The sequence below is a fragment of the Mustela lutreola genome, chromosome 4, assembly GCF_030435805.1.
Source record: "Mustela lutreola isolate mMusLut2 chromosome 4, mMusLut2.pri, whole genome shotgun sequence".
Taxonomy (NCBI): Eukaryota; Metazoa; Chordata; class Mammalia; order Carnivora; family Mustelidae; genus Mustela; species Mustela lutreola.
The window spans coordinates 157,507,499-157,532,003 of NC_081293.1; the positions used below are offsets into that span (position 1 = coordinate 157,507,499).

A 24,505-nucleotide genomic window follows, 5' to 3' on the forward strand; every position below is an offset into this window, starting at 1 on the left:
CCCTCTCTCTCTGCCCGCCTCTCTGCCTACTTGTGATCTCTGTCAATAAAATAAAATAAAAAGTGAACATTAATAAGACAGGGGTACCTGCTTCAGGAAATTTTTAAAAAGACATCTTCCCTAATTTCTGCAGTGCTGATGAGGTTGTCCTTTAGTACGTAGTGACTGATACAACCCTTTACTGGCCTGGTCAATGCTATTACAATGTCTTGGTGTCAATTCTTATGCATTCTGGGAAATAGCTCTTTTCTTGACTTGTGATCCCTTCATTCTTTCCCCAGTCACACGTTGCCCTCCGTACCCATCCCAGCACGCAACCACGTGGCTCTGTGTTCAACCACATGATTCTGTGCTCCATCTGACAGACAGTAGTAGCAACAAAAATGAATTCCACACATTTGCTGAAATGAGCCATTCTACACGTGAAGGGTTCCAGGCATCCTGGTCAATCTCCACTGCTCTTAGACTTCTTTTTTTTTTTTTAAGATTTTATTTATTTATTGGACAGACAGAGATTACAGAGCCAAAGGCAGAGGCTTCAACCCACTGAGCCACCCAGGTGCCCCTGCTCTAAGGCTTCTATTCAGAAAGGAAACAAGCACTATGGTCAGTTCTGCTCTTCCTTAAATCCCTTAATCCCCCAGGAAAGCTTCTTGCTTCCATTGTCAAGGGTTTGAGGGATTCTTCTTCTTTTTTTTTTGCAAGGAAATGATACTGGGGAGTCTAATATGTAGAACACATAGCGGCAGAGGTGCTAAGTGAGAGTATGGTGGGAAGCCCCCCACTTCCACTCTCCTCCCTCCCTCCCCATCACCTTCTTTAGCCTTTAGGGAAACCTGAGGACTTTGCTGAGCAGGGTTAGAAAGCACAGGAACGAGATAATTAGGGAGGACAAGCATTCCTTCAACCGCCTCCAACGTGAGAGTCCTTGGTTCACACTCAGCCCCAAGCCTCCCATGTTGAGTGGGATGCTGGTTTTCATTGTGTGGGTAATGGATGGGTTTTAATATACATGTTTGCAAGCTCTGTCTTTGATATACCCCATGCATTTCTGAATAGGAACATCGTCCCTGGTGATTCCTCAGTCTGAGCAGCCGCCAAATCCGCAGCCCGTCTCCTATAGAGCAAAGCAAAAAGCCAGCAATAAAAAAACTAAATAGCAAATCAACAGGGTGTAGTTCTTGAACAAATGCACATTCATAATTTGTAACTGTGTAGTTATAAATCCCCTCCTAGAGCTTTGCTCTAACGACCCAAAACAGAGAGGAAGCTTTTATTTTATTTTATTTTTTTTCTCCATTTGGGTATTTGGTGAAGGAGCCGTGTACGTTTGCCAACAGTACAAATATTTATACTTTTTAGTACTGTCAAGCATTACTTCAGCTAGAGCAGAGTAAAGGAAAATCCATGCCTGATTTTACCAAACCCCGCCTCTGCAATAAAATTCCCATTGGCCTCAGATATTAATTTTAGAGGAAAAAAAAAAGAGTATTCTTGATTTGTCACAAGAGATTTAAAGACGTAGGCTCCATGATCAATCCCTCAATTGCATGTGTGTGTGTATGAGCGTACCATATAAATCTCACCCCAAATCTTCTCTCTAACCAACCTCAAGTACACAATACTTGGCAAAAGGCAGAATGTTCTGTGGCCCATTTCATTGCAAGCTCAACCCTAATCAGGGGTAGTAGGAGGAGAGGTCCACAGAAAGAGAATTCCAGCACAGAAATTACGTTCACCATTCAGACATGATCGGCTCTCAACAACATGGCTCCTTTATCATGGCGCTTTGTATGAACAAATGACATCCAATTATCTGGAAGTGCCAACCCACACTGACCAACTGGGCTCCCTGTATTGATAGAAATGCTCTAGGTCTGTGAGGTTCAGTATGGTGGGCACTAGCCACCTTATATCTCCTGAGCACTTGAAATGTGGCTGGTGGACAGTGCCTACTTTAATACGGAGCAAAGGCTTGAAATATAAAGGTACCTAATTTTAGAGGCTGTGGATGGAAACAATCTACCATCCAAGCAGTTGGATTGGGTATAGAGAAGCAGGTGATTTTAAGTTGGAAGATACCTTAGCATTCTTCATGGGGCAGAGACAGGAAGGAGGGTTCATAAACTCCAAGTGAAACGCCAGATGTTAAATAACCACAATAATGGAATTAGATTTCCAGCAATGCTTGGGAAAGCTCTGGACAGGAAACTCCAATCAATAGGCAAACCTGTGCTCAGATGCTTTTGGTTTTGAGAGAGCCAGGCTAAGTGACCAGCCACAGCCGTGGCTGCACAGAGAAGACTCAGCTAAAAGGGGAGGAAATGGAGAGATGAGACCGTCTGACAACTGCCCTGTGCTGCATGCTTGCCTCCATGGGCCCCCGTTTTGTCCTCTTCACAACAGTCCCACTCACAGGCAGCAGGAAGGGGAAACAGTCTCAGAAAAGAGCGAGCCCAAGTCTCACACGACTAGTAAGTATAACCCCTGGGGTTCGAACCGTGTCGTCTTTGCACCAAAATCCCTGAGAAGGTGCTGTGTCCCTCTTCGGATAAGGACTTCCTCTGGCAGACTGCTTGTGTACCTGCCTCAGCCTTGGACTTGCCCCTTCCCTCCCCGCATTCGCTTCAGCCCCGCCCTCTGTGAGTCCCCCCCCCCCCCCCACAGCAGGTGCCCTCAGGCCCTCCGCCCAGCCCCAGCCCCCACACCTTGCCTCCAGGTGGACTGAAGGCACGCTGCTCTGGCTGCTCTCACTTCACTCCAACCTGTCCTTCCAGAGCCCAAGGTCTGGTCAACCACACTGCTGTCACGGTCTTGGACTCCAAGTTCTATGTTCTTCTTTTGGTGTAAAATTTAATAACCACATCCATTCAACAAACACTTCTTGAACACAGGGTCGGTACACACACCAGACACAGCGGTGGAAAGTGCTCACCGGGAGTTCAGCGTCCAGGAGCATGGGATGAAGCATAAATAATTCAATTAAGTATTTATACTGACTAAGCCAGGGTTATGGGAACTTGTAACCAGGGAGCCTGGCCTCATCTTGGAGGGAAGGTGGTCAGAAAAGTCTTCCTTGAAGGAATGATATTTGCACCAAGGTCTAAAGGCTACGTGAGTGTTAACCAGGTAAACTCTCTCAAAACGCTGGGAGGACCTGGCCCGGGATCTGACTGTGTCATTTTGGAACCTATGTCAGAGCTCTTAGGGGCAGTTTTCTTATTTGGAACTTCTGGGGGTTATATTAATTTATTCCTGCATTCCTTGGGTATTTAGGGATCATCTGCTGTTTTCTGAGCACTGAGGGTTCAGCGATAAAGTAAGACATGGTCCCAGGCTTCCCAGAGCTCACATCATCCTAGAGGAAGCTGTCAGCAAAATATGATGACCTCCTATGTGCTAGATAAATGACGGCTCCGGGACCTGGAAGAGTTGGGGTTAGGGAGAGGCTAAGTGCTGCCAGGGAGGTCTTAGAAGAACTCAAAAAGGAGGTGACATCTGAGCTTGCTTTGAAAAAAAAAAAGAAAAAGAATGGAAAGCAAGCACTTCAGTCCTAGGGACACACGAGCAAAAGCAAAGAGGTTCATAAAGGAAGTACAAAATAATAGAAGCTTTTCAGTAAAAGTTGGTTTTCTTTATGCATTCTGTTGAACAACGTTGGTCTTCTACTTGGGACTTCCTGGCATGGCTCCCCCTGCCCAGAGACCCTGGGGACGGGCTCAGTCGGAGTTCACTTGGAGTGAATAAATTCCATTCGCTCCTTACCAAACGCTTCAGTCTGGCATGAGTGACGAATTTCATAAAACCTCAACTCCTAATACACCACAAGCACGCACAGAGTAGCCATGGGGTGAGGAGCCAGAAAGAGAAAAGAGTAAAAGAGGTTTTTGCATTTTCACTGCTTGCGTGACCCTTTTTCAATTTAGCAGTAACATAAATTTAGCCTCAGCAAAACCTGCTAAATCTGAATCCAAAGGACCCGGTAAGTGACTTACTCTTCCACATCAAGGAAAAGCTGCTCACACCAAGGGCACTGGAGAAAGGGAAGACTATAACCTCAAAGATGCCCGTCCAGAATGTTGGCTGAAGGCCAACTCCAGACCCTAAGTTCAGTCCAGTAAAGAGAACAGGATTAGGCAAGTGAGAGATGCTGAAGCTCAGAGGAAAAATACTAGAGGTTTCCTCTTTAACCCACGATCCAGAGTAGTTATGTTTTTCTGATAGAGTCCACTAGAGGAGGCAAAGCAATTTAAACTTTCACCAGGACCATTCTGTAGAAAAAGCCTGCACACCTAATTTTCAAGCACAGAGAGACACCTGGGGAGGACATGTAATGCAATGGGGCGCTCTGGAACTACACCCCGGGGATATGACTAGGAAGACTAACAGCTTGGTCATTCCCCAGCTACACCTTCTATGGCAAGTTCCTCAGCCTCCCTTCGCCTCAATGTCTTTGTCTGTAAAAACGATTTGGTTAGACCTTCCTTGCCAGGTTGATGGGACAAGTAATTGAGATCTGCTTTAGAAACCTCTGGTTCCTCAAGATATTAATTCAGTTTTAGTTCATTTCTCCTCCCCACTTTCTCTTGGTGTCTGTGGTCTCACCAAAAGATACTGTGCTACATGAAATCACACACATGTGTGCAGGCACAAGAGCCCATACTCAAAACACACACACACACACACACACACACACACACACTCACACACAATGATCCTTTCAGCTCTATAGAAATGTTTCAGAATCACTGACCTCCAACCTCAATTCTTGGGTTCAATTTCTGCTCCCTCCACTCTACTTCCTCCTCATTCCCTTCACCAGGCTTCCAGCCACGCCCCCTCCAGGGCCCCTCAGGGTCACCCAGTGCCATGCCAGCCCCTGTTCCCATCCACCTGTCACCCCACCACCCTTCCGCCTCTCTGACCTCTGAGCTTTCCTCTAACAGCACGCGGTTTATTTCAGTCCATGAGCCCTGCAAGTGTGGGAAAGAAGAACTGGGCTTCCCCACCAGCTCAGTTAAATTAGCATTTGCAAAGTACCCCTTTTTAGTTTTTCAACTGAAGAGGTATCTGCACACTCTGGGGCAAGGACTTTATTAGCTGCTGCGAGGAGGCTGAATGGTTTCTGTCCTCTGTGAGGAAGGGGAAACACAGAAGTCCATAGGATTTGATGTGATGCCTGCGATACCAGGTACCCATTCGGGGGGCAGCAGTCACACCTAGGAGTGGCCCAGAAAGGCTTAAGGATGAGACGACAGAGGAAAACGGATAGGAAGGGTGGACAAAAGAGAAAACAACCCAGCAGAGGAAGGAAACAACAAAAGAAATAGACCAGAAATAGCCAGGTAAGATCTAAAGAGATAAAAAATGCAAGCTTCGGGGTAATGAAACTGGCCAAATGCAGGTGGGCGCATCCTGGAGGGCCGTGCAGGCCCCCAGAGGAAACAGACCTTCATTGTCCTGTTGATGGGAAGCCTTTGGACGGTCTTGCAGGAAGGAATGACAATGAATGGTTTGTGTTTCCGGCCCAGTGGGGAGTGTCTCAGGGAGGCATCGGCATGGGACCTGCAGGACCCTGACCAAGCTTCAGGAAGCCCACGGGAACCTTCGAGCCCCTAAGGATGGAATGAGAGCTTGAGAGATCAGGGTGGGGGGTAGCTTAGCTCTTCTCAGAAGTTCCCACCCACCGTTAGTCAGAAATCACCTCCTAATACAACTAAGTACCACATGTTTGGGGGCGGGGGGGTGGCACGTTTCACTAAGCACTAAGGCAAAATATTTCCAGGAACACCTTGCATTTGTCAAACTTCCACCAAATTCACCTCTTGTCAGGGGTTGATTTGGTCCATAGTCTGGCTCAGGGAGGAGGCAGGAAGGGGAATGGAGGACATTTCCTTTCCCTGATTTGTCTGTTTGCATTGCTTATTTTCCCAGAGTTCCATAACCTCCTTCAATTCCAAATCCGAAAAAGCAGGGTGTTATTCAGAAGGATCTTGCCCTAGTGGAGAAGGAAGTGTTGCTGTAAAGGGTACATCATCCCAAAGACTGATCGCCTTTTGGTGAGCACCCACAGACAGATGTTCCCACACCCACTCAGATGTTCCCACTCATGGTGTGGGGTCAGCAAGCCCAGATATGGGATGTTGGAGGAGGGCCCAGAGTATTTCATTTCCTTAAGACACTTACCTGTAAAAGTTCCTCTTTTTTCTCCCTCTGGGTTTTATTCATCTTACAGTGGTAGCAGCGGAATTATGATAAGTAGCTGAGTTGGGACTGTTTTTGAGGGACTCTGTCATTTTTAGACACCAATGGTGAGGCTTAATTTTATTTGTCAACCTGGGTAGGCTATGGTGCCCAGTCGTGTGAACAAACACTAGTACAGATGTTGCTGAGTAAGTATTATTAAGATGTGATTAACACCGATGTCAACAGATTTTGAGTGAAGCATAATGTAAGTGGAACTCATTTAGTCTCTTGAAGGCCTTAAGAACAAAAACTGAAGTTTCCCAAAGAAGAAGAAATTTGGCCCCCAGATGGCAGCATAGAAACACTGCCTGAGCTTCAAGCCTGCTGGCCTGCCCTGCAGATTTCAAACATGTCAAACCCCACAATCCATGAGCCAATTCCTTAAATTTGTATGTCTGTCACTCGTTCCTCTAAAGAACTCTGACTTAACACAACCAGTCACTTCGAACTCTTCAGTCCCACCATTTGTGTTTGGTTTATTTTAAATTTAACGATATAGTGAAACTGTCAACGACAGTGAAACTGTCAACCCAAGGGAGACGTTGGGGATTAATGGCTGGATGTTCTTGAATCTGATTCTCACAAGATAGGTTTGGTAGAACCCCTGAGGTCTCATTGATTAGGGGAGAGGGGGACAGCTGAGTTGGGTGGGTGGGACCAGTGATTCATCCTGATATTGAGGTGAGATTCCGAGGTGCGGCTCTTGTTTTAGGGACACATGTCAGCCTCTGAGTTTGGAATTTCCATCCTTAAGGGTAAGTCATTCCATATGGTTGTCCCCCGCAAAAGAATAAGAGTAGTTGCCATTCTGCTGACATCCATTTTCTTTTGCTCCTCAGATGAAGGTGAAAGTTTCTGTCCCCAAAGAGAATCAATATTCATTAAATATATTGACTTATAATGCCTAATTTGTTACCTCTCAAATGGATAGAGATTGAGGGTCTCCTTGTCTACTCCCAGTGTTTCCTTCCAAATTACCTGGATAACATTTGAGCCCCAGCATTAAAATAGTGACCTTGGGCAGGGATCTCCCTCCTGGTTCAGGCTTTTGGGAGCTGATGACATCTGTGGAACATAGGACACAGTCATGTCAACGTTCTGCAGAGGGGCTGGAGAGAGGACCATGGCCATGATGGCTAGAATTCCCAACCCAAAAAGTGCATTCCTATGCAGTACCCTCTTAAATATCTCATGGGAGAGAGCAGCTATGATGATTCTCAGGAAACAGATAAAGAAACCAATGTAAATTGTACCCCAAATCTGCACAGGTAGTCAGCACTTGTCCTGGAACTGGACTCGACTCTTTTGTTCTGAGTACTTGTCCATTGCTTATTAATATTCCTGTCCTTCTGGAATTCCATGGGACAAATGTCTCCACTATGCACGCGTCCTTTCAAAATTACTAGTAAAACACCGGCATGCTTCTTTCACATATGAAAATGTTTCCGATATTTCAAAATAAAAAAAAAAACTCCACCGTCCCCAGCCTCCTGGAAATTAAGATGTTTTTATAAGGTGTTGGATGTACAGCTCTTTATTGAGCAACTACTGCGAAGAAGACACTGTGAGAGTTGATGTGAGGTGTGGTGGGGTGAGGTCTGGAGCCGACAACCAACAAAGAATTCTTGAGGCATCTTTAGTGCAAAATGGTGGTTTATTAAACCTCCAGGACAGGACCGTGGGCAGAAAGAGCTGCTGGAAGGGAGCTGTGAGGGACGGCTGATTATATGCTAGGGGGCTGGGGGTGGTAGGGAAAAAGGGAGGTTTCTGAGAAAGAATTTTCATATGTTAAAGAAGACTCACAGGATCCCAGAGACCTTGCCATTGTCAAGTTAAGGCTGTTTACCCCTCTAGTAAGGCATTAGCAGTAGGATAGTTGGGAGCTTCCTGGAGGAATGTCCCCTTCCTCCTGTCACAGGTCCTTATCAATGGGCTGCAGGTTTCAAAGAAATTCAATTTTATTTACATTTCCTTCTGCCTCAGCCTCCCTCAATTTTATGGGTGGAAAGGTGATGTGAGCCCTTCAGGAAACTAAGTTATGGGTCTCTGGAAGTCAGGCTGTTGATAAGAAAGCTTCTTCCTTGTCAATCACCAGGACTTGTGCCAACTGAGGCAGACTCATGTCCGGCAGGACTGTGATCTCTACTAGTTAACTATTTATTTTTTCCTTGCCTTAGCTTTAGGACAGCCAGGAGTGAGGAATGGCACACATATCCCATCTGAGGGGGCAGGGCTGTGGGGTTTCAACTTCTGCTTTATCCTCAGCTTGCCTACTGTTCCCTCATCAGTCCCTGCTCTGGTCAGAAAAGGGTCCCAAGACCCTGGCAACCGGCTGAGGTCACAAAGTAAAAGCATCCCTTGGCTCCCAATCAGAAGTCTTCTCCAGGCTCCTCCCTACTGTTCTTTAACACAATTAAGAGTGCATTAAAGCTACGCTTCCCAAACTGTGCACCAAGGAACCCTGGGGTGCCGTGGGATATTTTACATTTCTGAGGGAAACACAGCAATACTTGATACTACCAGCGCCAGGCGGTTTACAATTTCAGGATGTCTTATCTTTTTGAAGCTGAGTTTTTGACTGTTGTGCTAAAGAGTGAGTATCACACACAAAATACTGATATGGGGCAGGAAATGAAGGTGGTGGTGTCCACACTGATTCCAAGGTGTCAGAAGTTGTGCAGGGCTGGGGCGCACCTATATCCTACTGGCAAATAATGGCGGTTATTTAAGAATAGAATTAATTGGGGCGCCTGGGTGGCTCAGTGAGTTAAAGCCTCTGCCTTCGGTTCAGGTCATGATCCCAGGATCCTGGGATCATGCCCCGCATCCGGCTGTCTGCTCAGCAGGGAGCCTGCTTCCTCCTCTCTCTCTGCCTGCCTCTCTGCCTACTTGTGATCTCCTTCTGTCAAATAAATAAATAAAATCTTTAAAAAAAAAAAAGAATAGAATTAATTTACCACAGTTTTCCTTCAATTTATCTATACAATTTTTTCAAATGGCTACTAAGTTCTAAGAACAGAACACCGAATATTTTGTGTGAAGCTAACAACTTAAAACTCGGAAGAGGAATGTCTTTCGGCTTGGAGTCCCGAGAAAAAGCTCCTGAGACAGAAAGTCTGGGAACCTCTGCAGAGGAAAGCCTGGCTCCTGGAACAGTGCTCCAGCACCTTGCTGTCACCCGGGAGCTCAGGAGAATCATAGAATCATCTGCACAACCCAGTCCAGAACTGGATTTTTTACCAGGCCAGAGGGCTCCAGGGCATCCTCACACACTCCATTCACATTTGAAAAGCTCTGCATTCAGTGTCCAAAGGGCACCATAAGCAAAACCAGGACTCCAGGCTCCTAACCAGACCACACAGCGAGTATCTCCTGCAGTCAGAATTCGGATCCACCCCCTCACCTCCTTGACATTTACTAGCTCTGGGTCTTGGGTTATATCCTAAAGTTTGAGTCTCTGTTTCTTTACCTGCTGAGTGAGAATAATGACCAGATCCTGGCTCTTTGAGGTGGTAATAAAAGTTAAATGAGATAACACAAAATAGAAAGCCTGGCCCAGATACATAGTCCATAAACAATTGTTCTTTTTGCTTTTTTTTTTTCCCTGCACCTGTGAAGGGTCACAATTGCTGAAGAAATCAAATTTGATCGATGATCACATCTATTACAATAGCCAAGCCATTGCAAATACACACTTTACAGGTCTTATACTGAGGGGTGCTTCCAGGAAATGTGTATAGGTTTGCCTTAGGAATTTCGTTGTGTCCTTACAATGATGGCAAATGCTGCAGGCATTTGGGGCAGAGGACTTGCTGTGGAGGGATTTGTGTGTGTGTGGTAAAATACACACAGTTACCATTTTAACCATTTTTAAACATACAGTTCCGTGGTCTTGGGTTGTGCAGTCGTCACCAGCGTCCACCTCCACAACTTTCTTCATCTTGTTAAACTGAAATTCTATCCCATTAAGTGGTAACTCCTCATTCCCCCTCCCCCAGCCTCTGGCGGCCACCATTCTTCCTGTCTGTCTCCTGAATTTGAAGACTTGATTCTCTGCAGTACTTCATACCAACGCCATCATACAATTCTCATCTTTTTGGAACTGGCTTGTGTCCCTTAGCATAATGTCCTCAAGGTTCATTCATGCTGTCACTTGTGGCAGAATTTCCTGCTTTTTTAAGGCTGAATAAAAGTCTATTATGTGGCTATCCCACAGTTTGCTTATCTGTCCTTCTGTCTACAGACTCTTGGGTTGCTTCCTGCTTTTGATTCTTTAAAGTATATACCCAGAAGTAGAACTGGATCATATAGTTATTTTATTTTTAATTTTTTGAGGCGTTACTCTACTGTTTTCCACGGCAGCTGTACCATTTTACATTCCCACCAGCAGTGCACAAGGTGTGGGATTTGGTTTTGAGTTGTTTTCCAAAAGCGGCAGGAATGAATGGCCTGCCTGATAGACAAGGGCACATTCTCCCCTAAGACTGTGCGGTCCCTGCCTCGCTCCTACTGGATCCACTGCACACTTAGGGCGGTGCCTGAAAAGTAGAGGAGCCCAGTACATGATTGCAGACTCAAAGAGAAGGTTTTCAGCCAGCCTCTTCTCGGCTATCCTGAAGACCCTTGTCCCGGAGTGCTTCTTTTCTTCCTACACACCACCGCCACCTGCTGGAAGAAGTTCACATTGCAGTTGCCCGGCAAATGTGTGTGTCTTCAATATGCTGTAAATGCGGATTTGGAACCTGCATATTCAGAGATTCTTGTGATCCTTTAGATAGGTTGAGACTTACTTCGGCTTTGTAAAAATTTTTAATTAGAAATTAAAATGTCACAGAATTAAGAGAATGGGTGCACAAGAAAAGTGTGTGTGTGTGTGTGTGTGTGTGTGTGGTGTGAGTGGGATTGAACCAGGATGACATTCTACATAATGAAAATAGTTATATGGAGGAAAGCCCTGTGAAGAAATGGAATATGGCAAAGTGTGGACAATGGTATGAAAAGATGCAAGAGGCCAGGCAGGACAGGGCCAGCCTTGGGGCTCTTTAAAAGTGGCCACTTAGGGGCACCGGGCTGGCTCAGTGGACAGAGTATGTGACTCTTGATTATGAGGCCCTGAGTTTAAGCCCCATATTGGGTATGGTGTTTACAAAAAAAAAAAAAAAAAAAAAAAAAGAGGCCACTTAGTGCAGGTGATGCTCTAGTTACAAATTATTTGTTCATTATAACAACTCGTCTAATTCTACCTTAGCTGCAGGAAAAAATTAACGAACATTACTACCGTTAACCAAGTTTGGTCTCTTTATATTCCTATATAATAAAACTGTGACTTTTGAAACCTAGAACCAAGAATTTAGCTGTTAAAAAAAAATTATCTTTTCAGTAGTTCAAACTGACCTTTCCCAAATAATAGTCTGAATTCATTTTCTCACATATGAAATATCATCTCCACTCCAAAGACTTCATACCTTAGAATAATAAGTCTAAAGCCTAAACATGTATCTATTTTTTCTGCAATAACTATTGCAAAATACTCTGATTTTGGTCATCATTAATAAGGAGAGAAATGGACAGGAGTTTTATTTTTTTTAAGATTTTATTTATTTATTTGACAGAGAGAGATTACAAGTAGGCAGAGAGGCAGGCAGAGAGAGAGAGGAGGAAGCAGGCTCCCCGCTGAGCAGAGAGCCCAATGCGGGACTCGATCCCAGGACCCTGAGATCATGAACCGAGCCGAAGGCAGCCGTTTAACCCACTGAGCCACCCAGGTGCCCCTGGACAGGAGTTTTAAGTCTGGCTTGCCTCAGCGGACTATTATATAGGTTAAATAAAGAGATTATAAAGCCTGAAAACCTAGTAGGTGCTTTCTCATTAGACTGGGGTTTTTCTTCCAGTCCCCCATCTGTGCCCCGTCTCCCTTAATCCATATTAGTATTAGAAATGTTTCATTTTCATATGAAAAAAACTTCAACTTTTAGAAAGCATTATTTGAAAAAAAAATGTGTAACTAGAAAAAGTCACCATGAATTCAACAACATTAAAAGCATATTCTTTACTTACAGTACCATCCACAAAAATTAGAGAAAAAATATATCCTTACATGAATATAGATATGTGTGTGTATGTACCTGATATGCCTTCCTTTTGTAAAGTCTTTGGATGGAAATAAAACTTTATCCTATTAATGATAGGGAGTGAAATAAAATATCAAAAACCATAAAAGAACTCCAGAGGTATTTTAGAAATAAGCAGATTCTGTAATCTAGAGACCAGCAGGTTTGCCCTTTCCATCTGACCCAAAATAAAAAGCCTAAAGCGCAAATACAGTAATAAGGCATGTAGATCAATTTATCACCAGCCAGAATCCATATGCTATAAAAGAAAGTAAAGCTTTGCATAGTTTTGAATACACAGTTTGCAGAAATTTGAAAGTAAACATTGATTGTTGGGGGGGTGCCAAGTTCTGAAATAAAGAGCCCCACGTCTCTGTGGGTTATTACAGGAAAGCATGGCTTCCTGTCGCACCACAGGGCAGTGTGGGTTGGTGGCCCTGCAGGGTACTGGGGGAGAGGAGGAGGAGACTCTCCCCTGTGCTCACTCAGGCACCTTCCATCTCAAGGTCCCACTCACCCCTAGCCTCAGCACCCTCCACCGCACCACCCACTGCATCCAGCAGCTGATAAGACCACAGAGAAATTGTTAAGAATTGTGCAGAAGGTTTTGGGAACGAGCTGGAGATGTAGGCATCACTTCCCTGCGTTCTATTGGCCAGAAATGAGTCACACGGCCCACGTGACTGCAAGGGATTCCGAGAAACAAAGTCTAGCAGGTAGCCAGAAGAAAAGAAAACCAGTTTGGCAAACTGTCTGCCTCAGCGCCCCTCATCTCCCCTCCTCCAGGAAAATGTGTAAAATCCTAGAATTACTATCCTCACCCAAAAGTAACCAAGCAGGCCCCAGCTGAGAGTTTCAGCCGCAGTCCTCGAACCGGACGTGCCCCTCCATGTGCAGCACAAAGGTTTCCCAAGTGGCACATGGACACAGGACATTCTACATGACTTCTTTTCCCAACTTTTAACTTTACTCTCATCCCTAAAACTGAGCTGCCTGAGAACTGGTCTGCATGTTTGCATGGGTGTCCATTTTCCATCTCAATCTGCGAAGGGAAGGCTCGCCACAGAAGGTCAGGCAGCCGTGGAAGACCCATCAGAGTGCTAAGCAAAGCCTTCTGTCTTGAGCATTTTGCTCTGAAGGGTCCCAATGAGACAGGCGAACTCCCTTCCTGTTGCTTTAGGGAACTCCCTTTCTTTGGGGGGATATGGGCAAAGAAGTCACCCACCACCCCACGCTCCGATTACCCAAAGAAAAGAATAATATTGACGAAGCCATATAATATGAGGGTTTCTGTTTTCCCAAGTGGTGATTGACTAACATGTAGACTCTTAATGGAGGAGTTAAAGCAGAAGAACTAGGTTCTTGTCAAACGGAGTCGGAGAATGAATCTCGTGCCCAAAGCAGAGTGAGTAAAGCAATAGAAGTTTATTAGGTGACGCTACAGGGGAAAAACTCTCAGGACTGAGAGGGGTCCCAACAGGGTTGGCACTGAGGACTTATAGGATTGGTCTTTTACAGAAAGTTAACCAGGAACCTTAAATCTTTTTGACTTCTCTACTAGCAACACCACTGATTAAGGACTAGTGATAACATCTTTAATGGCTTCCTTCTTTTTAGGGTCTGGTTATTTTCTGTTGACCACAGGAGACTGTCATAAATAAGACTCCCCCCTCAGACACTTAGGGCAGGGTGGTCTGGTGCATTCCAGGTTTTCTTACACCTCATTTTGGGGATTTCTGAGAGCCTCATCATAGCGCCCCCTACCTACTTCTCTCCACTTAGCCCTGCCTATCTTTTCAGAGTCTGGGTAAAACTTTTTGGTGCACCTGAAAAAATTGAGCACGTGAGTCACTCTAATGCCTGGCTTATAGATCTTTCCAAATCGTGTCATTTTCACTATTTCACTGGCAATAAAGTTGAAATAGGACCTATTTAAGCTATCAGAATAATTATTTGGTGCTAGATTACCAGTGTTTATTTTTGGCACATTATGCACATGAAGTTCGAAGATTTAAGAACTTCAATAAAACTTCGTCTATTTCCACATCTTTATTTATGTGAGCCAGTTTTCTCAAACATTGTCTCAATGCTAAAAATGAGAGTGTATCATTTCAGCAATAGATAATATTTATCAATGGGGTCATAATCTAATGAAGAAAAAAAGATTTATTGTCTCATTAAGAAACACATTTCCATCAAAATTGTACATTTTTAGGGCTATATAATATGTATTATATTTTTAAGTTTTAGCCTTTTCTGCTCTAAACCTAAATACATCCAATTATTTTCAGTATTATTAGTTTTCTCACTCTTTTATTAATAAGGACTCTTTTTTTTGGACTCTTAAACTCTTCTTTCATTTTTCCTTCAGTTTTATTCTACTGTTTTTAACTACTTCATATCTTGTTTTTAACTACTTCATATCTTTTTTTAGATTTTTTAAAAATTTATTTGATACAGACAGAGATCACAAGTAGGCAGAGGGGCAGACAGAGAGAGAGGAGGAAGCAGGCTCCCCGCTGAGCAGAGAGCCCCATACGGGGCTCGATCCCAGGACCCTGAGATAACGACCTGAGCCGAAGGCAGAGGCTTAACCCACTGAGCCACCCAGGCGTCCCTTTATACCTTATTTTTAATTTTTGGTTTCTGGTTTATCTTCAGTTATTTCTATTCATTTTCATCTTTTAGATTCTGCTAACCAGGGGACTGTCTTTACAGCAACCTGCATCCAGCAACGGCTTCTCTCCCTCCTGGGCAGTTGTGCCCATATCCCCCCAGGATGTGGCTTAGCAAAGGGCCAAGAAGAAAGGGACTGAGCGGGAGATAAAGAAGAATTCAGTACAACTGGAGTGAAAAGGATCTGGGGCGGGAACTGGCTGCAGGGGAGGCGGGGAGGAAGGTGGCAGGCAGGTCAACCATGCCCCATTCGCTTCCCAAAGCATTCCCTGGAGTTAACAACTCTTTCTGTTCCGGAAACACTTTATTCACAGCTGGAGCCCAGCTCTCATGCATCACACTGTTTGGTAGGGTTTGTTCATAAAGCTACCCACCCACTGGATGAGAGCTCCATGGGGACTGAGGACTGCCACTCCGCCAAGGTTGCATAGCCCCAGAACACAGCACAGTGAAGGGATTCAATCAATATTGTCCAATAAAACAATGGATGAATGGTGCTCCAAGCCAGGAAAAAGAGGCACGAATAAAGAAAATGAAAGCAGCATGGGGCGTGTATATATTTGAGGACAATGAGAGCCTACATCCTACGTATTCCACTGAAAACCAACAAGGAACAAACATCTCACAGGACTTCTGCTTGCTCAGGAAAAACCCTAAGGCCGTCTGCTGGGCTGCTATCAATCGGTTGTTAACATCAACCAATAAGCCAACATCTTCCTAAGGTCTTATTTGATGATCGCTGTCTAGACTCTGCCGTTTCTGTTCTTTTAGTAACTACAGATTTCTTGGGTGCTTGGGTGGCTCAGTCGGTCAAACATCTGACTTCAGCTCAGTTCATGACCCAGGGTCCTGGAATTGAATCCCACATCAGGCTCCCTGCTCGTGGAGAGTCTGCTTCTCCCTACCTCCCGCCCCTGCTCCTGAGCTCAAGTGCTTGCTCTGTCCCCCTCTCAAATTAATAAAGAAAATCTTCAACCACCACCACAACCACAAAATTACAAATTTCTTATGAATCAGGACTTTAGGATTATATTATAACTGAATTCAAATCACACTCCCCAATCTTCCTTCACTGAAACCCAGCATTGACCCTAACTAAGATTTTTGCTTCCCACATTCTTGAAGCTTAATGTCACAGAACCCATCTATACCATCCAACGTAATGCTAAGTATCACTGGGGGAAGACCAAGTAGACCATGAACATTTCAAGATTATGCGATGGGGAATATCCAGCTCTAGCGCAAACCTTCTTCTAAGCTCCCAACCAGCAAATCAAACTCCTAATTGTGTGTCTTAATGGAATAACCAGTTTCCATTCTGTCCCTCAATGCTTCCTCTTCACCTCTCCCTTCCATCCTGCCCTCAGGCGCATCCATTTCGGAGACCGCTGCCTTCATCTGCCCTCACTCGTGTCGACACTCCTCCCTCAACACCCCAGCCCTCGTCTGTTGGTCCTAATTTCAAGTTAGAATCAACTTGACCTACCTTGCTGTTTCCAACACCATTCCTAGCCTGGTCTCGATCCCTCCCCACTCCTATGGTCTCTTTATTAGCTTCCCGGTTTTCTCTCTTGACCCTTTCGAGGCTATTCTCCATTCTCCAGCGACTGTGGTCTTGGTAAAATAAGAACTTTATCCCACTGGAACTGTGGTAAAAGAAATTTTAAACCTTCCTCTTACCTTCAGAATCACGTCCACAATCTTCATATGCTTCTAGGAGCACGACGTGATCAGCCCCGGCTCGTCAGAGAACTTCCTCTCACGCCAGCCTCTCCACTGGTCACTGTGCTCCGGGATTGTGTGCCTCTTCGCATTTTACCAGGTGTATGCTTTCTGTTCTGCACTGTCCCCTCCCCTCCCCTACCTAACCTTCAGTTTTTTCATTCCTCTCTACCCATCAGATGCCTGCAACTGCCCTCCCACAAGCAAATAAGATGAAGAAGGCAAAGGGAGTAAAAGCAAAAAAGGCAGCTTGTGTTTTCAATGGTGTCAACAACTGAAGGAAAAAGATTGTATCAGTTCTGGACACACACACACACACACACATACACACACACACACACACACACACATTCTGTCCTGCAAAAAAGTAAAACAAATATTTAATGAAACTTCGGGGAAGCAGGGTCTTTTACTTAGTTAAGAATAGGCCTCAGACGTAGCAAGAGAAATGGGAACGTAACAGTAACTCAAAGAAATAGTTTATTATTATCACACAGCAGTTAAGTTCCAAGGGATGGTGTAGTGGTTCAGTGATGTAATCGGGGACACAGCTTTTTCTGTCTTTCTGCTCCCCTCCAGTTAACATGCTGGGTTTCGTTTCCATGCTCATCATTGCCTCATGGACCTAAAATGGCTGCCGTATATCCAGGTTAAAGTCAGTATTCCAGGCAAGAAGAATTGGAAGAGACAGCTTTATATCTCATTAGCAAAAACTGTGTCACCTGGCCACCCTTAAATGAAAAAAAAAACTGGGCAATTGAATATTAACTTTCACAGCTTCTCCAGCAAAGATAGGGAAAGGGCTTCAAAACTGAGGTTGTGCCAGCCTGCAAGCATACTAGGGATAATCAATAGAAATTAAAGGTGCTATAATGGCAATATAATTAAATGGTGTTAGAAATAAAAGGGTTATTTATTCTCCTATACAAAATGTCGTGGACATTGTCTTTTATTTAGAGTTCTGTCTTTAGTTTTTAAAAAAGATTTTATTTATTTGAGAGAGAGATAGCACAGAAGGAGAGTGAAAGGGAGAAGCAGACTCCGCACTGAGCAGAGAGGCCTGAGGTGGGGCTCGATCCCGGGACCAGGACCAGAGCTGAAGTCAAGACGCCCACCAACTAAGCCACCCAGGTACCCCTAGAATTCTGTCCTTATTATATTTATCAGGATTTCTATAATTTGTTTCCCAGTATTTCCCCCAACTATATTTTCTTCATAGGATAAGGATCCTTCTCATTTATATTTATATTTAATATATAGTTTTATATTCATATATATAATTTCAACAATAAAACTATTCAAGAACCTATGCCCTGTGTTTGACAGTAGACTCCACCTGTACAGAAGTGTAGCAGCATTATCAGAGCGAGCATGGTATTCTCTGCAACCTGCCCGCTCTTTCGAATCCAAGAAGATTCAACATTCATCCCCCTAAAAACCATCCCCATGGAATGGTCTGGGAACTCAGCAAACAGCTCGCGCCTCTAGATGCCGCCAGGTGGCAGCACAGCACAAGAAGTGAGTGCGATTCTGTCCCTAACTCCAGGCCACATAACTAAACCCCTAGGATTCCTCACCCACAGCCTTGTGCCACCAGCTCATCACGGCTTCAGCCCCATCAACAGAAATGGGCAAGGCGGCATGCCCTTTCAGTGACACGTTGCATTTGGCTTATTAACATTCACATTCTCTTCAGGTGGAAGACTGTTGACTGAAAACACAACTGTGTTGTCCAATGCAACACCACCGCCCCAGGCATTTTTAGCCTATTTTAGGAAATGATAAGATCGCACTCTGATATTTGTTTCCAAAACTCTGGGTCTTGTGGGACCCCCATGGGTCAGTGTTTGTGGGACAGAAGGGCCTACGTGAACGACCTACTTTTAAGGGTGAGACTCCAGGGTCTAGAGCGGTATTCCATTCTACTCCAGGAATTTTGAGTCTGAAGAAACGGAGACACATAGGAGCAACCAAGTAGGTTTTTGTTTTTTGTTTTTTGTTTTTGTTTTGGTTTTGGTTTTGGTTTGGTTTGGTTTTTTAGAAAAGTATAATGATACTTCAATCTTTAAACATATACTTCTTTTTCTGAATCAACTGAGATTTTGAAACATAAAGCGATATTGTATCAGCAGAGAATTAGAGTAAAAGCAAAACGGGGTTATATCTTCATCCATGGACGATACATTGATTTTAACAGAATAGAAACTCCAATACACTGGAACCAATTTCATGGAGCTCTGTGTTGGGAAACCTTTTCAGGCTGTGTCTGGACTTGATGAGAAAAGGTACATTGATTGATTAGTAATGTGTGTCATAAGTGACTAGAGGAGGCGTGGTAATGTGTTAGTCACATATTGACACATTTTCTAACTCTGCCTTACTCTGGTTTGGTGCCATCTTCAGCCATCACAATTTTGAGGACGTATTCTATATGAACCACTGTGTTGGTTGCAAACACAAATATGAGAAAGTGGCGTGGGGAGGATGGTCTCTGCTCTCCTAAAGATGATAATATAGTAAGAAAGAATGAAGATCTGTGTGCTTTGAGGCAGAACCCCTCAAGTGTCATTAAGAAGCGAAATAGGAGCATGCTGAGGGATAACCGAGGCAAAAGACCAATTCTAGTCAAAGGGATCAGAGCATATGACCCAGAGAAGATGAAATTTTCTGTTGGGTCTTGAATAACTAAGATTTTCATAAGATCTGGAAGAAATTGCATAAAAAGAGTGATGTGAACATATATGGGAGCGGGCCTGGTTCAGTCAGGAAGTAGTTCCAAGTGAAAGTGAGGGGTATCAAATAGTGCTGCTGGTGATGGGTGTCATTTCATAAGGACCTTTGTCTTCTGGAAAAGGCCCAATTAATACCTTCTCCATATATTCATTCATTAAACAGAACCACCCAGTGAAACCTGCATGACTTTAGGTCCTAGAATGTTTGAATTTGAACTTTTTGGCATTCATCTGACCTCTGAGTGTGGCCGGGGAGGAAGAGGGCAAGGGGGATCTTGTACAGGATACTGGGCAGAGCTCTCTGCAAACTTGTCAGCCCTCGTGGACAGGTGCTGAACCTCAGTCTGTGAAGAGCCCTGTGGATGAGACAGCAGTGGGTACCCTTCTCCCACTGGGGAAGACGCACACTGGCAGAGACTCGTTCTTCATGTGTTTCTTGACAGAGCCTCTACCATTGGTCATCGGAAGTTGGTTTTTCTGGAGCTTGGAGGTGTCTGACGTGGGAGGGAGTATCATTTCTTGCTATGAAATTCCATACTTCCTAACGAAGAGATCTGGAGCTGGTAGCAGAATTCCAGAGAAGTATCAGTGACAAAATGTGAAAACTGATTTGGAGAAATAAAGAAGATAAATGACTTTGAGAATGGGTGGCTAAAAAAATGGGAGGAGCAATAGCAGAAATACAGACATCCGGATGAGCACACTGTGGGAGCTGGAGAAGAGTTTGAAAGTGAGGTTTACAGAACATTCAGATGAGGAAGTCCAACAGGAAGTTGGGAATGCTTGGGTGGGTTTGAGGAGCGATAGCGACAGATCTGTAGAGTTGGAAGTCATACAGAAGGAGTTGGTCCTTAAAATCCTGAAAAAAGATACAATTTATGGGAAGAAAGCTGAGAAGTGTGATGGCATGATCTTGGGAAAAGTCCTCTGAGAAAGAGAAGTGGTTAGCTGCTAGTCCAGCCGTGAAGTAAAGAGACGAAGACAAATCAGGAGAGTGCAGTGCTCACAGGAGAATGGAAGAGAGCTTCTAGATGAAGTGGTGCAGGCAGCAATGTGAAAAGCTTCAAAAATTCAAAGGGAACAAGCCTGTGGAAATGTCATTGTCCTTCGGCCGTTTGGATACCTATCCACTTGATTTGAATTTCATTGCTGGTTTTCTACACGAGAATCAAATGTAAGCCTATTTGGCCAGTAGAAAAGGGATACAGTTCGGTAGTGGGAGCTGGTCTTAAAGAGGAAAAGCAATATGTCTTTCTCTAAGACATCAGGGACAAATAAAAGGTTGGCATAGAGTCAGATACCCACAGGGGATGGAAGCCAAATAACTAAGGAATGTGTTTTCCCCATGGAATGTGTTTTCTTAATGCTCTAGTTGAGAGGACGGGGAAAAGGAAGCAGGAAGTGGAGGAAAGGGCCATCTACTTGGGTTAATTGATGAGAGGTGAGGCCCATGAAATGCTGAGCTACACGTGTGTGAGTGGTGTGTGAATTCTGGCCCATGAAAGACTGAGCTACACGTGTGTGAGTGGTCAAGTTAGCTCAGTTGTGGGGCTTCTCCTGGCAAAGCTTCATGACAAAGTTTCAACAAAGGGCACAATACTGGCCCAAGTTGGAGAGGGATACCACCGATCTGGTTTGGGAATGATTGTGCTATGTTTGCTGGTCCTGGCTTCTGCGTTGGAGCCATATGAGAGCATGCCAAGTGATAGAAGATGCATAAGGCTAGCAGGTTCAGCAAAGAGGTACATCAAATGTGCAAGCAACACAGCATGTGGAAACAATATATACTCCCACACAAGTTTTAACTATATTATGGGGCACCTAGGTGGTTCAGCCAGTTGAGCTTGAACATCCGACTCTTGGTTTCGGCTCAGGTCTTGATCTCAGAGTTAGGAGATCGAGCCCTGCATCATCAACCTCTGAGCTCAGCATGGAATCTGCTTGGGATTCTCTCTCTCCCTCTATTCTCCCCACCCCCACACCTGGCTTTTGCACAAATGCATGTATGCTCTCATTCTTTCTCTCTTTCTTTCAAATAAATAAATAAGTAAAATCATTAAAAAAATTTAAATATATTAGTACATATTAAAGTGGTTGGGTCTTAGTGGGTTCTCAAAAAATATTAACTAAATTTTAATCTATTGGGCTAGAGCAGTGTTATATAATTTTAGTTTTTAGCAGCTGTCATTGGATATTTGTCTCTGTTACATTTACTTAATATCCTTTTACTATTGTGCCTTAAAGTGTGGAATCTTTTTTACCCAGTGAGTCATAAGAGATACTAAAAGGGCAATAATCATAAATGAATTGTTTCCATAATGGCTGGTTTCTAGGCAAGGTGCCTCTATAAGCATGGGTCAACTGGAGCTCTTCCTCAAGTGTACAAAACAAAGCATGCCATAGAACATGCACAGAGAATCCAAGCTGAATATTAAAATACACAATTGAATACAGTATTCTGTAGTTACTATCACTTGCTAGTCCCCAATAGCAGTTTTCATGTTCTTTAAATATAAAAAAAAGCATAATGAATGCTCATAAATCTCCTAAATTAGTCTTTAAACTGTACCACCAGGAAAGGCTACTACCTACATCTACCATACTGCAGAACCTTCTCTGGACCTCCTGGCCTTTCCCTGGACCTGGAGCCAAATCATTAATCCTTCACCCACACGAAACTCCCAGTCCTAACAAATCCTCACATCTAACTTGACAGACTCCCAATAAATCAAGATGTCAGCCCAATAGTTTTGTTTTTGTTTTTTTTTAGATTGGAAATGGATCAAAGAGAGTGTAATTGATCAAGTGAAGTTGGCAGTCAATGAGGAAATAAATTCAAACTTCGCAGGTAAATAAGGGGCCTTCCATCTGTTTTAGGAACGTGGAATTTTTTTTAAAGATTTTATTTATTTATTTGTCAGAGACAGAGAGAGAGCACAAGCAGGGGCAGCGGCAGGCAGAGGCAGAGGGAGAAGCAGACTCCCCTCTGAGGAAGGAAACTGATGTGTGACTCGATCCCAGAAACCTAGGATGATGACCTGAGCCAAAGGAAGATGCTTCACTGACTGAGCCCCCTGAGTGTTCCAAGAACATGGATCTTTATGGAAATCCTGTACTTCAAAATAGGGGTTATCAACCATCTCCACTTTTCCCCTCTACCTCACAGGAATTAGAAATCATAACAATAAGAGTGCTGGAGGGCCTTCCCTAGTTCAAAATCTCAGTGGATGGGTTCCTGGGAAAGCTTAACTGGCTTGGGGTAGAAAGAGGTAGGAAGAGAAAGAAATGAGCGTTCTCTGAGCACCTAGGAGTGACGGTCACTGCCCTACCCATGTGAAATTAGTATTACCACCAGATGGAAAAACAAAAAGCAAACAAACAAAAAACCCCAACGCTCCCTCTTCTCCCCCTGGCCAAAGCCTCCAGAACACTCATAGACTTTTTCTTGGCAGAGGTGTGGTGGGAAGATGGAGAGAACAATTTATACTGCTCTTTTCTTACAGGGACTGGGCCTAAGAATTGGATTATATTACAAAGGAAAAAAAATACCATTTGAAGCTTCTGTCAGTTCTCTGTGATTATAGGAGGAGGGCCCAGAGTAAATGCCCTTTGTGCAGCAGAGTGAGTTCATAAGCTTTAAAAAATGCCTTGAGCTTGTGTGGTGTCGGGAGTAAGAGATGCACTGCTCTGCACGTTCACAGGAATTTAAAGTTCAAGAGAGGAGAGAGGTCTTCGTAGAAGGAGAGATCCAAGACAACACAGGGAAATCGGTGTCTAAGGAAGACATGACCATGAGAAATCCGAGACTAGCTGATATTGTTGTTGGATTTTTAATTTATGGAGTTGTCCTGTTGTGCCATCATTCGGGCAACGTCTGTTGTATGCCATAGGCTGGTGTTGGTGGAAATTTGGAAAAAATAAGGGATTCGGTGTGGCAGATGAGATGGGGTGAACGGGAACAGATGAAGGACAGAACTGTATGAGTAAGGTGCCAGGGGTGGTCAAGGGTGCAGAGATGTGGAACACGAGAGTGAGAAGGAGCCATAACAGATAAAAGATGGAAGCCCATGAACTCCAAGGGTGCGGGGAAACACAGGCGAAGGCAGAGCTGAGGGCCGGGATGTCCGATTTCCAACCCAATGCTGAAATGCACATTAAAGACTGAAGTGCAGCGTGAGGCAGAAATCGGTACCTGGGAGAACAGCCAGGTGGCTATTATTAATCAAATTATTAGATAAATTATTAACTTCTTTTTAATGAAGATACAGAATCTAACCAAGGTACCTGAGGCCACAGAACTAGTAAGGGACTTGGCTCGCAAACTCAAAAGCCTGACTTCTTTTTACTACACTCTACTCTTTCTCCAAGACATAGTAGCGGCTGTTTATTGATGCCCTCACCGTATTTTCAGCCCTGCTCTGTGCCGAACCAGGGGCTATTACTGCTCACAGTTTATGCCCGAGGAAACTGAAGTTCAGAGGAATTCCAAAACTTGCTGGAGCTCCCAGAGCAAACAAAAGGGGGCCAAGATTTAATGGTAGGTTTTTCTAGCCTCAGAATGTCAGTTCTTTCCAACTACATAGCTTCGCCTGGAATGACAGAAACTGAGTTAATCGCACAGGTGTTTACCTACAGACTAGCTGGTATTATGGGTAACTCGTACTAACAAAGTAATCAATTTGGGTTTGCGGTATAGGGACAAGGTGGTTTTAAAAACACCTACCACCTATACAATCAGGAAGCCGACTGAGAAGCTTGTTGTGTCATTCATCCTGACGAGATATTCAGGACTGAATCGTGCCAGGCATAGAGAAAATCTAACTCTTTCCAAATGAATCCCAGAATCCTGGAGAAGAAAAAGGCGACTCATACAAGAAAGTCCTTTAAAAGCATCTTTTTATTTGCTATAAGAATATAATCTGGCATGTCTATACAATCCATCATGCAAAAAACATGATAGGCATTTTACAAGCAGAGAAGAATCCCAATAGCTGTACATTTGTTCCTTCAACATTATTA

General features: G+C 44.1%; 1 long non-coding RNA gene across 2 annotated transcripts in view; it reads right to left on the reverse strand.

Annotated features, from left to right (window-relative positions):
* Positions 1–16,994, reverse strand: part of LOC131829589 (uncharacterized) — a 92,179-nt gene extending 75,185 nt beyond the window's left edge. The window contains exon 1 of one of the 2 annotated variants that reach the window (XR_009352923.1): positions 16,713–16,994. This is a non-coding gene — a long non-coding RNA (uncharacterized LOC131829589). The remainder of the gene's footprint in view (positions 1–16,712) is intronic. The other variant, XR_009352922.1, reaches the window with a different exon arrangement.
* Between the last annotated feature and the right edge of the window lie 7,511 nt (positions 16,995–24,505).